At 41.0% G+C, this 14,028-nt stretch overlaps 1 protein-coding gene across 18 annotated transcripts in view; it reads right to left on the bottom strand.

Moving 5' to 3' along the window:
* Positions 1–14,028, bottom strand: part of ebf3a (EBF transcription factor 3a) — a 91,988-nt gene that overhangs the window by 35,694 nt on the left and 42,266 nt on the right. The gene's annotated exons all lie outside the window — the stretch shown is intronic.

The following is a 14,028-nucleotide window of genomic DNA, read 5'->3' as shown; positions in this document are numbered from 1 at the left end:
CGTTTGTATATGGATGTCCATGTCCACCAATATTTACCTCAGCCCTCCAACCTTTGAGGGGCCGGACGTCATGTCGTAAAGGTCCCTCGTTCTCTCGCTTTCGCGCGCGCTACCATGTCATGCATTGCAGATTGTGTTCAGTGTTGAGTTAACACATGTATTTCACTAGGTAAACAGTGTGTGTATGCAGGATGAAGTCTCCCATTCGGACTCTCCGATGGGACCACGAGCCAAGCAATATATCACTGTGTGAAATGACATCTGCAACCCTGAACACCCTCCACTTCCAATTCTCATTTATATACAGTCACCCTTTCCTCCCGACAGAGAGGGAATGTTTAGGATTGAGACAGATTGAGGAAAAGTAGGAGAAAGGCGAGGCAAGGGCCCCGAAGGTGGCCTTGGTAGTTTCAGAAAATTTTTAGTGACTTGCGTCAATAAAAAGCGAATTTCAGCATCGCTGGGGTGGGAATAAAGAAAGATGGCAGTCATAACAGCCAGAAGAGGCCAAAAACATTAGAGCATTAGCTTTAATTGTGTACAGTGTTGTGTATGGTAGTTGTTGGACAGGCCATTATCAGAATGAGTATTACGAGCTGTAATTCGCGGCCCCTGTCTTTATTTCCCTATAGAGCTGTAATGTTTCACAGCAGGTATCGGAGTAAATCAAGCCTGAAATATAGCCTTTATTTACCCCTCTCATTCGCTATCTCTCTCTCACTTGTTTTTTTTTCCCTACTCTATAGCCGCAAACAAATGGCTTCACACACATATACACAGGTGGACACACTTGTGCTAACTCAAAGATTATTGCAAAGCACCCATTCAGAGGTTTGAAAGTGAGATGGACTGCATCAATTTCAATAGAAGCAACAAAAACATGAAAACTATAACACCTGGAAGGCCCCTTATAATGTTGGGGCTGTGAAAAAATTAGAAAAATAGAAAGAAAATAGAAAACAATATGGTCCAAATATTTACAGGCAATTACTTCAAAAGGAAAATACTATTTTTTACGCGCACGTCTAAACATATTTTGTCACTCAAAAGTGATTTATGTGATTTTTTTTTTTCTGTAAAAAAGACAAAAATACTATGATAATAAAAAGATGCTCTATACATGCTCAGCTCTGGTGGTCGTGTATATATATATATAACTTGACTCCCACTTCTATGTAAATATAACGTTTTTTCACCCATTTGGGTTTGAAATTTTAAGTCCAATCACTTAGAAACAGCTCAGCTCAGGACGTATTGCCAAAGTTTATTACTAGGGTTAGAGGTTATTCTAATCCACTGCTATAACCAAACACATGTACAATTAATGTCAAAGAAAATCATTAAATGAATTATAGATGAAATGGGTATTATCACCAACAGGCTAATGCGTAAAAAAGTGTTGAAAAACACAATCTCTCATTAAAACCCTGTACAGTAGCTGTGCATGTTCGCTCGGGGTCTGTTTACCTCCGAGTTTAAGTGAATTTCCACAGCTTTTCTGAACACAATGATATTCAGATGCTGTCCACAACAGCAGCGTAATTTCGTCTGAATTAGAGCCCTTTCACTTCTGCATGGGGATTGAGTAAATTAGTCCTTTGTGAAAAGGCAAGCAATTACGGCCACACGGTTCTCTCTCCCTTTTGCTCTCTCTAAATGGCTCCAGAACTTTGCGGCGGTGTTCGCGACCGTCGGAAATAAAGAAGGCAGTTAAATAGTCATTTAATGGAATATCAAGGAGAAGGCAGCATTAGATGCTGGCAACGGAGAGCAAGGAAGGGAAGGGGAAAAAAAATTAACTGCAATTATGTTTGATTAAAGCTATCCTTCTCAATAATCAGCATTTGTGACAGGACACAGGACTCTGGTGGCCTATGGATGCCACGGAGATGTTGAGCAATATTAAGGCCAATAAAGGGATATTAGCATAGCTAATTATGGAAGAGCTGTAGCAGCGAAAGGGGGCCTCTGTGTATTGTAACGCGCAAAATAATTGGCCGAGGCAGTTATCAATTACACAAGACACGAATTTGGTTTGTCAGAGAGAAAAAAAGCAAAGCAGACGTGTTTAATTTCACATCAGAGACCTTCTTCCCTCGCTTTTGTTCTTCACCGGAGGCGTTCGACTTCTAGCTTCCACTGCAACTTGTCGACAAATCTGTGATAAAATGATCTGGCCGGCCGGCGCGAAGTAATTAATACAACCTGTCCTTCACCGCTCTTTCTGACCAGAGGGGCCGAATGCTTATGATGGTGGCGGACGAGAGAGAGAGAGAGAGAGAGGGAGAGAGAGAAGACGGGGGGCTTGTCGTTTGAAAGGACTTTGGCTTCACAGGCTGAGGTAATTGAGAGGAAAAAAGGGGTACGTTTCAAGCACATCAGCTCAATAACAGCCCTTAGCTCTTATCTTAACCCAAACCATCATTGGATCGTTTTCCTGCCCTCATTCAAAGGAGAAGCCCTCCTCCCGTCCTCTCCTTCACACTAATCCCACTTCATTCAGCACAAAAGACGCAAAAACAAATAAATGCAGGGGGCGATGCTTCTGTCCCATAACCCCCGTCATAATTGCCGGTAAGGTTACTCTTTCCGAGCCGCCATCATCTTGATCTCTCAAATTCAGTGTGTTTTACATCAGTAAAGGCAGTGGGAGGTTAACTGCAGATGACAGATATGACAAAATCAATCGATTTAAAAATCGGAGGAAAATTTTTACAGCTCCTTCATAGCTCAGATGTTGTTTAAGTATCAATTTTATCTCAGAAGTGTCTCCTAAAAGTACTGTGGAAATATAAATGTGACATAAAATAAGAGGACACGGCTACAATGGAAACCAAAAAATGGTGAAGGATTTACTTTACTAGGGAACTGCTAGTAAATTTCACAAAGAAAATACTACTTGCAAGTAACACACTGAATCACACGTGACATTTTAAAGTGTTTTCTTGTAAATCATACTCTAATAATAACTTCCAAAGATCGCTTTTTACAGTGTATAAAAATATTCATTTAGGAGAATTTTATAAGAAAAAGTTGACGTGTGGAGATTTTTGATTGCAAACATTTGAGAAATCTCCATTTGCTCAGTGCTGTCTAGGAGATTTTAAAGAGATCTAAATTCTATCATACATACGGGACAAAAGTGAATGACATAAATACAATCATTTATGGAGTTTTCCAAATATTTGGCAGCCCCTTAAATGATCGTATTGTGTTTGTTTTGTTGTCGAATGTTGTCCTATTAAGACAAAAGAGGGGGGAAAACCTGCAACTGCTTTTCTTCCTGTCGTCCCAAGACAGATGAGGGGATGTAAAGAGAGGTAAAGAAATACAATGGCAGATGGGAGTGTGTGTGTGTGTGTGTGAGCGGTCAGTGTGGACACTAATTGCTGCTCAGGCGTTAATGGTTAGGGCACAGCTGTGTGACTCTGCTGAGTATTGATCACGAAGCAACTTTAGCTGATCAGACCCCTGCCAGCCAGACAATACAGAACACACACACACACTTACACGAGTACATTCTGCTGATTTCAGGTCCAGAAGCTGAGACGGTACACAGGTCAATACAGATCACATTTCCAAAATGCACAAGCTCCCTGTGTCAGCTCTGGCTTCTGATTGGCTGACAGGCCCGATTGCATCTGATTGGTTCTTGGGTGCGCTTGCATCTCATTTGACAGAGAGAGGTTTTTCAAAACCCATAACACCAAGTATTGAACTTTGGTGAGTAACTCGTCTACACCATTTCTGCTGAGCTATTTCTTTTCTAAGCATTCAGAATTAAACTTTACACTTGGCAGGCAATAAAACAGGCATACAAAAACCCCACAGAGTTACACTTAAGGAAGAACCCGAGGAGCCCAAAATATCATAGAGACTTGAAGCCAGCCCGCTTTAACCACTTAGCAACCACCGCCACAGACAAGCGCTATTGAACTCCCTTTTGGATCTTTTCTGAAGGTTTAAACAAGTTTAAATATGTTCAAATCAGGATTCAAAAACTGCACTTGCTTAATTGTCTGATCACGATGGAAGTGACCCGAACATGTGAAAGAAATACATAATTTTGTATGTTTGAACATATCTGAGCATCTGCCTAAACATATTTATGCCAGAAGTGTTTTAGACACGTGTTCCTGTCTTGTGTGTGTGTGTGTGTTCCTGTCGTGTGTGTGTGTGTGTTTTCTCCCTCAGGCAGACTGCTGTACCAGACCCAGACTGGTGTGCACATTCTCTCCTCCTTTCTTTCTCACTCTCTCTATTCGTCCTCTCCTCCATAGTTTTTCCTAATGTGTAACATGCCTCTGACATTATTTTCCCAACAGATCACTGCTTCTGTCAATCACAGCATTTTGTCTTAGACTGGGGCCTCATTAAACACACACTCTCTCTCTGTCGCCCTCCTCCATCCACCCTCCTTTACCATTCCCTCTCTTTCCCCCTTCTACCACTTTTTTTCTGGTTTAGGTGTACTGAAGGATCTTGTGGAGGTTCCCTGTTGCAAATCGGGCCTCTTTTCCACGACGGGGTGTTATGCAAGATTGTAACGTTGTAAAAAGACAAGAACAGAAAACAAAGGTAGACTGTTCACATTGTAATCAACAAAAACAGCATTTTTTAGCTGTAGATATAGATTATTTTTTTATTTGAGAATTAATTTAATCATAATTTAATACTATTAGAATATAATTGTTATTAGTAAAACAAGTATTGACAAACATCACATATGAAATGATTGCTATTTGAATTTTATTCATTAAAAAAAAAATTTTAGACAAATACAAAACTAGATTTTCCACATTTAAATAAACAAAACGTCCCTCCAGCTGTTTTTAGCTATAGATAAACATTTGAATTAATAATTGAAATAATAATATTGTTGTTGTCGTCGTTATTATTGTTATTATTATTAATAATTTATATTATTCAAAACATCAAAGATAGTAAACGATTTCTATGAATTTTATTCAATAAATAAAATATATATATATAAAAAAGAAAAGCTGCTTGTGTTAAAGGCAGTGAATCAAATTCTTAAAACATGTTCTAAAGCTCATAAGACACATAAACAAAAAAATGCCAGTCGGTTATGTAGTGAAATAGTAAATTACGTCATTGTTCTGCACTTGAGTCAGTGGAATTGTAGGCCGGTTCTGAAACAGCTCTGCAAATCCCCCAGCCCGAGAACCAGCACTGTTTCTGTGGAAAAGGGGTAGTAGGCTATGCATGTTTTACCTCTCTTGCTCTTTCCATCCCCACGCTCAGCTCTTTGATGTTGGGAATGCGGGCTCAAGTTTCCCCGGGAGGAGGTGAGGGGCGGAAAAGGAGTGGGGGGTGGGGGGGCGTCGGTGGTGGGTTTCAATCCTGCTTCTGATTGGCCGAAAGACTGGCCACACATGGCCAAGGATGCTGTTGTCTTTACCTGACCTAATCCTCACTTGCTGATGGATATGTGATCGCTATTTTGTTTGTCTCTTTGTTTGTTGTGTCTCTATACTACTCCAGACATCTCCTTGTGTGTTCATTACCCCCTCTCTCTCTCTCTCTCTCTCTCTCTCTCTCTCTCTCTCTCTCTCTCCATCTAAAATTCATACATTCCCACATTCTTTCAAGACAGCCCTAATTAGGAACTGTCATCTTTGCCGATTTTAATTATTAATTAAAAACAGGAAGGAGAGAGTGAAAAAAGCACATTTCAAATCAGGCCATGAAGGAACACACACACACACACACACATACACGGCTTGCCTGATGTCTGAAGGCTGTGGTCTCAGTGATGCTGATTAAAAACGTATTAAAACATTATAAATGATTAATGTGTATCCAGTTCTGAGTGGCAGTTATTGGTTTTAACACAGGTAATGCAGCCTAATGACACGGGCACATGTGGACCCTTCGTCCATGTCATTATTCCTGCATGTCAACAACCACACACGCAGAGAGAGAGAGAGGACAGGCCGTTACATCAGAGCGTTTTCAAGTCATCCATCAGCTCGCCGTAGCTCAGTCAGAGACGCTGGGAGAGCAGAGGTGATGTTACGGGCCCCCAGACAGGCGGCGGGTGATCCGCGCTAATAGATTTCCATAATGGACATGAGCAGAGGATGTGCAGGTCACTTTGCAGAAGCTTTGCGTTTTAGAGCCTGAAAAACTGACCAGATCCCAAAATAATGTGAAACGTTTGGAGGGACTTCAAAGATAATGGCAACATCAGAAATGAGAGCTCTTTAATATCTCAGCTGATCGAATGGAGCGCATTAAGATCTATGAAATGTATATCTCCTGCTTAAAAGACTCCAATAATCTCATAAATGTCTCCTCTGTAGTTTTGAATCTCAACACTCATAATGTGCTCATATTTACTATATTACCAACCTATAGGAGAGTTGTATTGATCATTGATTGCTCTTTCATTGCTCAGGGTACTTAATAGAGTTTCAACAGGAAAAATACAATCAGTTGTTCGGGAAATCTGAGCACAGTTTGAAACATTGTCGAGATCTCTTCATAAACTCAACATGTGTGAGGATTACTAATATCGTGCTCATATTTACTAAATGACCAAGCTAGAGGAACGCTGTATTGTTCACCGGCTGCTCTTTCATTGCTCGGGCAACTTTGTGGAGTTTCAATGATGCATCAACTTTCTGCTAAAACGTTTGGGAGAAATAACACACACGTTGATTTGTAAATCTGAGCACAGTTTGAGACGTTGTTGAGATCTCTTCTGAAACTCCACTTATGTGAGATTAATGGGGTCTTTTTCCCGAGCAACTTCTGAGCAATAAAAACCTCAAAAGAGAAGAGCGAATAGAGGGGTTGTGCTTCATTTTATTCCTGATGCATAATATATGTTTCTAAAGTGATCAAGAGTGTGAGGTGTAGTTACCATGCGTGAAAAAGACAAGGACAGACCGGGAAGGATGAGGGTAAAGGTGCATTAGTGCTACCCAATGCACCGTACGCCGAAAGCCAGGGGTCATTCATTGAGAGACAGCTAAAACAACAGAGCGGGTGAAATGAAATGACAAATGAAGAGAAGCTGGATTAGATGCCGTGTCGTCCAGAAATGACGTGAGCGCCATATTTGTGAAACAATAATGCGGCTGGCAGCACGGATCCTTGTTCCTGATTCATCTACGGCCGTATGGCGTAGCTTTGTCAGTCTGCGCGTGGTATAAATTATTCAGTCTGAGAGATGGCAATTACAGAACCCTGCACAACCAAAATGAATATTTTATAAGGACTAAAACTGCACCGGAATGAATCATAGACACACACGTACACACACAGACACACACTGAGAGTGTGTTTGTACATGGCAGGACCAGAGGCCTTTGGTGCTTTCATATTGTTGACTGAAATCCAGAGAATTCTAATAAGCAAATATATTAGAGGTTTACATTGTCACCGTTTTGCCGGCCGTGCCTGTGGACAGATCCCAGGAAAAAGGGATTCCGACTGGGAAACTCGTAAATGCGCAATCTGAAACGGGAATGTCGTTTCTTTCAATTCAAAATTGCGCGGTGATTAAAGCAGCGTTAAAAATCAAAGCAGAACGTCTTTCGCAGCATATTTGTGACCCTGGACCACAAAACCAGTCACAAGACCAGATTTATACATCATATGAAAGCTGAATAAATATGCTTTCCATGTATGGTTTGGTAGGATAGGACAATATTTGGCAGAGATACAACTATTTGAAAATCTGGAATAAAATTTTTTAAATATTGAGAAAATCTCCTTTAAAGTTGTCCGTTTATGTTCACGATTGTGCTGCATTCACTCACAGAAATAAATGTTTTATATATTTATGGTAGGAAATGTACAAAATATCTTCATGGAACATGATCTTCACTTAATATCCTAATGTTTTGGGGCATAAAAGAAAAATCTATAATTTTGACCCATACAATGTATTGTTGGCTATTGCCACAAATATACCCGTGCGACTTGTGACTGGTTTTGTGGTCCAGGGTCACATTTTAGTAATCTCAGCGAAAAAAAAAAAAAAAAAAAGTGGAGGGAGACTTGATTTCATCAATCAGGACCTGACTGGATCGTGAAAGATTTATGACATCACCCCAAAAGTTTTTATGAACAATGCGAAATAAGAGTGCGTTTAGAAAACAAATATAGTTGATTTCACGCTCATGTATTTTAATATCCACAGTGCTTTAAATGCAGAGAAACTCTGTCTTGTTTTGACCCCTGTGAATGTACTCTTCGTCTCTCTTGCCAACCAGAAAGAGAGCAAGTGAGCGAGAAAGATGGTAAAGAGGTAAAAAAAATTAAAATAAAGACAGAGAGAAAGAGAGAGAAACACACTGAAAGGCTAATGGAGGCGGATTATACTGCCAGCCTACCCGAAGCATCGTCTGATAAAGGTTTTGTCTGTTTAGTTTCCTGCAAAGTCCAGCTTTATAATGCTGAAACAAAAAATAACATTGTTCTTTAGGCTTGCAGGAGCAAAGCAACCTGCTTGAATGGGTATTGTGTGAACAGAGGCAGTGATACCTAAAGCCTTTGTACAGCAGAGGCAGGTCAGGCCTATGACATCAGCGCGACACAAGCAGGGCTCTGTGCGGCCCGCTCCAGCAGGAGCTCAGCATGGTGGGAAAATACGTCAGGAGAAAGCTTTTTTTATCTGAGCACTCTCTCACAAACACACACACACACACACACATTCATGATGATGGGACACACACAGAGAGGACAACACATATGGTGCTTTTTTAACATCACACTCAAAATTGTAAAGCTAGATAAATAATCAAGTATCAACTTTGTCTCTCCTGAAATTGTGAAAGAATATAGAGTGAAACGCTCGAGTTTATACTGAATTCTTTTTGAGTGTAAACCCGAGTACGATTTGAAACATTGCTGAGATCTCTTCTGAAACTCTAACGTTTTTTCTTGGGATAAAAATATGTATTTCTTCTCCATTTGATCTCATTATTTATACTCTCTATGAGTATATTATACTCATCCGTATTGTTTTTTATCGCTCAGGAGTCTTAAATGAAAAATAACTGGGAACGCCATGAAATATCAACTCTGTCTCTCCTCCATGAGAAATAAACAATGACGGAAGAATGTGGATAAAAGTGAGTGCGAACCTGAGAGCGGTTTGAGACATTGATGAGATTTCTTGAGTTTTTCTCATAGACTGTAAAAAATATTTTTTTCTCAGAAAAAAATAAAATAAAATAAATAATCTTCTGTATTTCCTCTCCATATGATCTCATTAAGAAAAACAATTGATCTATTAAAGAGATTTGTGATTTTTCTCTCCTATAGGTGTCCCAAATTCAATTCTGTTGCTTATAGGTTGCTCTTTCTTAGCTCACCGAACTTAATGGAGTTCTCAGTCATGGATCATTTTAGCATCAGCTTTGTCTTAGATGTGTCTCCTAATAAAATACATGACAAACATTTAAAACACTCTTCTGAAACTTGGAGAAAAGTCTCCATTTGCTCTCCATTTAATCTCAGTGCCGCCTAGGACAAATAATCAAGACATTAAAGAGATGCTTTTTTCTTCTCTATGTGCTCTTTAAGCAGCAACAGATGAAGTACGAGTTCTGCGACGAAGCGGCGAGATGACAGAATCCGACTCGTACGCATTAAAAGTGAACGGGAGGGAGAGGGAATGACAAAGTGCTCGCAGCACAGCGGGATAAATGGTCTGAAGTGGAGTGAAATATAGACAGGAAAGGAAGCGGAGAAGGAGACATGCATTCCAAAGCTGCTGTCCCTCTGATGGCTGTTACCCAGATAACCGACACCGCTGCTTTTGCCTGTCTGCGCGGGACACATGGGCTTTCAAACAGGGTTATAGGCAAATAATAAGGATGCTCTCGCTTACAGGACTGACATGCAAGCATCCTTTACAACAGAAAAAAAACAAGACGGGTGGGGGGGAAAAACGCTTCTCTCCATGGAGAAAACAGCGAGTTGTCAGGTTGATTTTGTAGAGCAGTGGTTGAGGCAAGAGCCGACAGCGTTGGCCTCTGTCTTTTCTGTCGCAGGTACACAAATGTGTCAGCATACATGGAGATGCGGCTCCTTCAGGGGCCGCCACACGCTCGCTGGGGTTTGGGGGCGATGAGGTGGGGGGGTTATTAAAGGATCTCATAGCTCTTTCAGCTGTATTAGAATGACATGCCACAGGGAGAGGTGGTTTCTAAACCGCCGCGTGCCACTAGGGGGCTTTCAGCTCAACAGGAGAGGACACACAAACAGATCACATCATTTCTGAATGATAAATGGAAATATGATTCCAAACTGGGCGGTGAAAAAGTGTCAAGCGATTTATATGCCATTTATATTATTTACTATAGTGTACTCTGTGTTTGAATGTAGCTCAAATAATACAAAAGTCTTTTGTTTTTAACGCAAGAGGTTTTACTTTTGATGTAATATTTATAACTTGTTTTGAATGATTTTAGTTTGCATGCATCAAACTGTAAATAGAGAAAATTATTAAATGAAGTAAAATATTTAGTTACTCGATTATCAAAATAAAGAACATTACATGGTTGTATAAAATGCATGTGCATATATTTATGTGGAATTTATCTGTGTGTGTGTGTGTGTTTGTTTATATTATTTATGGAGACACAAATTTGCGTAATGACATAGCTATTACACTAGTATTACAACGTAAATGTGGTTTATGTTTTCGTAATTAAAATGGCTTTAAAAACATACTAAACAAAATTAAAATTCATAAAGTTTTATGTGATGGGTAGGTTTAGTTTGTACACTGTAAAAACCATTACACCAATGGAATGTCCTCATAATGATGAGGTGTGTGTAAATATTACTATGTTATATGTCATTCTGCCATCCTCACTATTCCAGACTCTTAAATATAAAACTGCTGTTGTTAACGAGATCAAAATGTTCTGATGAACCAGCGCAATGATGGTTATTATAAGCACCCCACGTACATGTTGAGGTCAAAGGGCACGGTTGATTTAAACCTTGCCTTTCTCTTCTCATTTTAAGATCTATTTGCAGACATTACACCCTGCTGGCCTGATTATCTGAAGTCAATCAGGAACCCTAATCACACAGAACGACTCCCTCACATCTATCAGAGGAGCCGGCGAAGAAGAAGAAAAAAAAAAGCTCAATCTTGTTACCTATGTACAATAGCGGCGCTCAGGCCTGGGAAGGCCGGGCCCTCCCTAGAGGAAACGGCCCCATTAATTGCCGCTGTAAGTGTGGATCCAGCACAGGGTGGGATTCAATACAGAGCCGTTTATCCCGGAACCCGCTGTCACGGCGCCGGGTCACGATCCCAAACCGTCCCGTCGAAATCACCAAGGAGAAGCGATAATGAAAATTTCTTCATGTATAAAATTCTTAATCAAAATGCTGTCGGTGTCATCTACCGGCAGCAATCGCGACTCAAATTAATATGCAACAGAACCTTTGGCAAAATTAACATTCCCTCTTTTGACATGCGATTCCCAACCCCAGCCTAGATGAAGGGATGAAAGGAAGAAAGACTCAAGGAAAGTGTCAAAATCACCACTGGGAGAAACAAACGGAAAATAAATGAAAGAAACCCTAACAAGCTCGCAATTGGGCTTCACAATTGAATATCTTTTCACTTATTAACTTTAAAAGAACAAGAAAAAAAAAAATCCAATTATTGGGCAATTTTTCACTGTGTTTATGGTGTGGATTTGTTGATGTAATGCTTCCTGTATCTGTCCCAGGCGGATATTAGCGAACTCGCCCTCTGAGAAACAACAGTTTCAGCAAAACACCACGGAGTAATGCAGATATTCACACTTTTAATGACCTCAGGGAACACATCTAGTGTATGAACCAAAGCGCAGACTCGTAGACTATCTAACTTCCCTCCGCTGCTGACACGGCTGCATCACGCAAATAAAACCCACGTTTGATAAACAAGAGCTCTGCTATGAAATGCAATAATGCTACAAGGGACACGCCGCCGAAGCGACGCCTGGGGGACTGTCGAAGTCTCTCCTCAACTTTTCATTTAACAATTGGACCGTTCCAGTGAGCGAGTCTATCCGAATGCGCTAGCATGTACTTAGCACACACCGGCTTGGGCGGTTATCTGGGAATGTGTTCAAATTGGCCACTTTCTTCGCGGAACGCCACAGCGCTCATTGATTTCACCGAGCTTCGACGACGGCCCCAACAGACCCAACATCAGCTTTTCTCGTGCGAGCGGGAGAACTCTCAATTTACCCAGAGACAGGTCTCAGACTACGGCGACAGGTCCCATCTGCATGCTCACAGATTAAACATTCAATTTGTTCCCCGATAGGCCACGAGTCCCGCCACTTACCATACAAATGAAAGAAAAGAAAAAAAGACGTCAGACTTGCGTCTCCGCCTCCGTCCCGCCATCACAATACCCTTCTATTGATGCAATATTTACTTCAGGGGAATTGCGACACACACGTGGTGTATTTATCTTCATGAAAAATGAGCATCTGAAATTGAAATCACCTTTTGAATGGGGCGCGGATACAGCCCGCCGCTAATATGCTTCATGAACTATAAAATTTAGTCACACGGTACGGCTGTATTACTGCCGAGGGTTAAGCGCACACTGGCGCGCGCACACACACATCAGGCAAATTTTCCCCGTGTTAAGCTGCCGCGAGCTCCGGCAGTTGATTCAGTGTGATAGTCATTACGCTTACATGACGGTACAAGTCAGCCCTGTCAGATTTATGCCCCTCTCCTCCGTTTCTGCTTTAATCTCACCCTCAATAAGCTATTTGCACTTGCTGCCTCACGCAGGCAAATTGAAATAGGGTGCAAATTTGCAGGCCTTAAATCTGAACAAGTACAGACACATATTTTTCACCTGCCTCCCCTCATTTTCTCACAAGCAAACACAATACGTGTCCTCCGTCATGCATTTATGCCTTGGAAAAGATTTGTCTTTCTTCTTCTCGTTCTCGCTCTCTCACTTTCTCGTCACCTTCGCTGCGAGAAAATAATACGCTGCTAAACAGCTGTCGGCTAAATCCATGAATGCTTGCGTAACTCGACAGAAAACAACATTTCCTCTTTAAAAATAAATAAATAAATATCATAAATCTCGCTGATTGGAATTTGCATGGCAATTATGCTTTCTAAAACACTTAGTGCAATGTAGCGTGAATCCCATCTTAAAGAAATTAGGGTGATGATGGTGGCACTTTCGGAAGTGAAATACAAAACAGGTATTATGAATGAGAGCGCAGGTATATTTCCCCAAACGCTATGGTGACATTTAGCGGACGGGAACGTTCACGTGAGAACCGCTCCACAGCGGGGTCTAAAAGTCATCCAGGCCTTTAGGATCTAAGGTGGACCGAGGGATTCTCAGGGTGGGCCGAAGTGCCAATTGAAACGAGGAAAAGTGGTTTTTACTGTTAAAGTTTTCACTCATATTGCAATTCTTATAATGAAACAGGTTAAAGAATGCACAGTAAAAATGGCATTAAAATGCTGTATTGCATTAGAAATTAATGCAAAATAGAGGCAAAGTAAGTTTTTAACCACACAGAAAATATGCCTAAAATGCCGTCTTGAGTGCATGCTGTCAGTAAGGCAAAGCAATGTTTCACTCCAATTGCAACAGGCTAAAAATGCACAGTACAATCAAGCATCAAACTGCAGTACATAAAATGCAAAACAGAAGCATTTTCGCCAGTGCTTTCAGACTTTAGCACCCACTGTACATCTAAACTGCACTTGAGCGAGTGGATATAGATGTAGAGGCTAGACTGGCTGATGTGGTGATGGTACAGATATATGGGGCCCAGACTTTGGCCTTTGACAGCGGTAAAGCAGGAAGTCGGCGCAGGGTGAGTCTGATGTGTGACCTTCGACCTCTGCAGCTGTTCCACGGAGTGATTTATCTTAATACGCATCCGTCTCTCAGTCAAGTACACCCTGACCCAGGGCTGCTCCGTGCCACCACAAAACACTTATTTCATAAGACTGACAGAGGCAGAGAAAGAGAGAGAGAGAGAGAGTAAG

The sequence above is a fragment of the Rutilus rutilus genome (genome assembly GCF_951802725.1).
Source record: "Rutilus rutilus genome assembly, chromosome: 16".
NCBI classification, from domain to species: domain Eukaryota; kingdom Metazoa; phylum Chordata; class Actinopteri; order Cypriniformes; family Leuciscidae; genus Rutilus; species Rutilus rutilus.
Note: the sequence above shows the minus strand (reverse complement) of the source record. Positions and strands in the feature narration are given on the sequence as shown.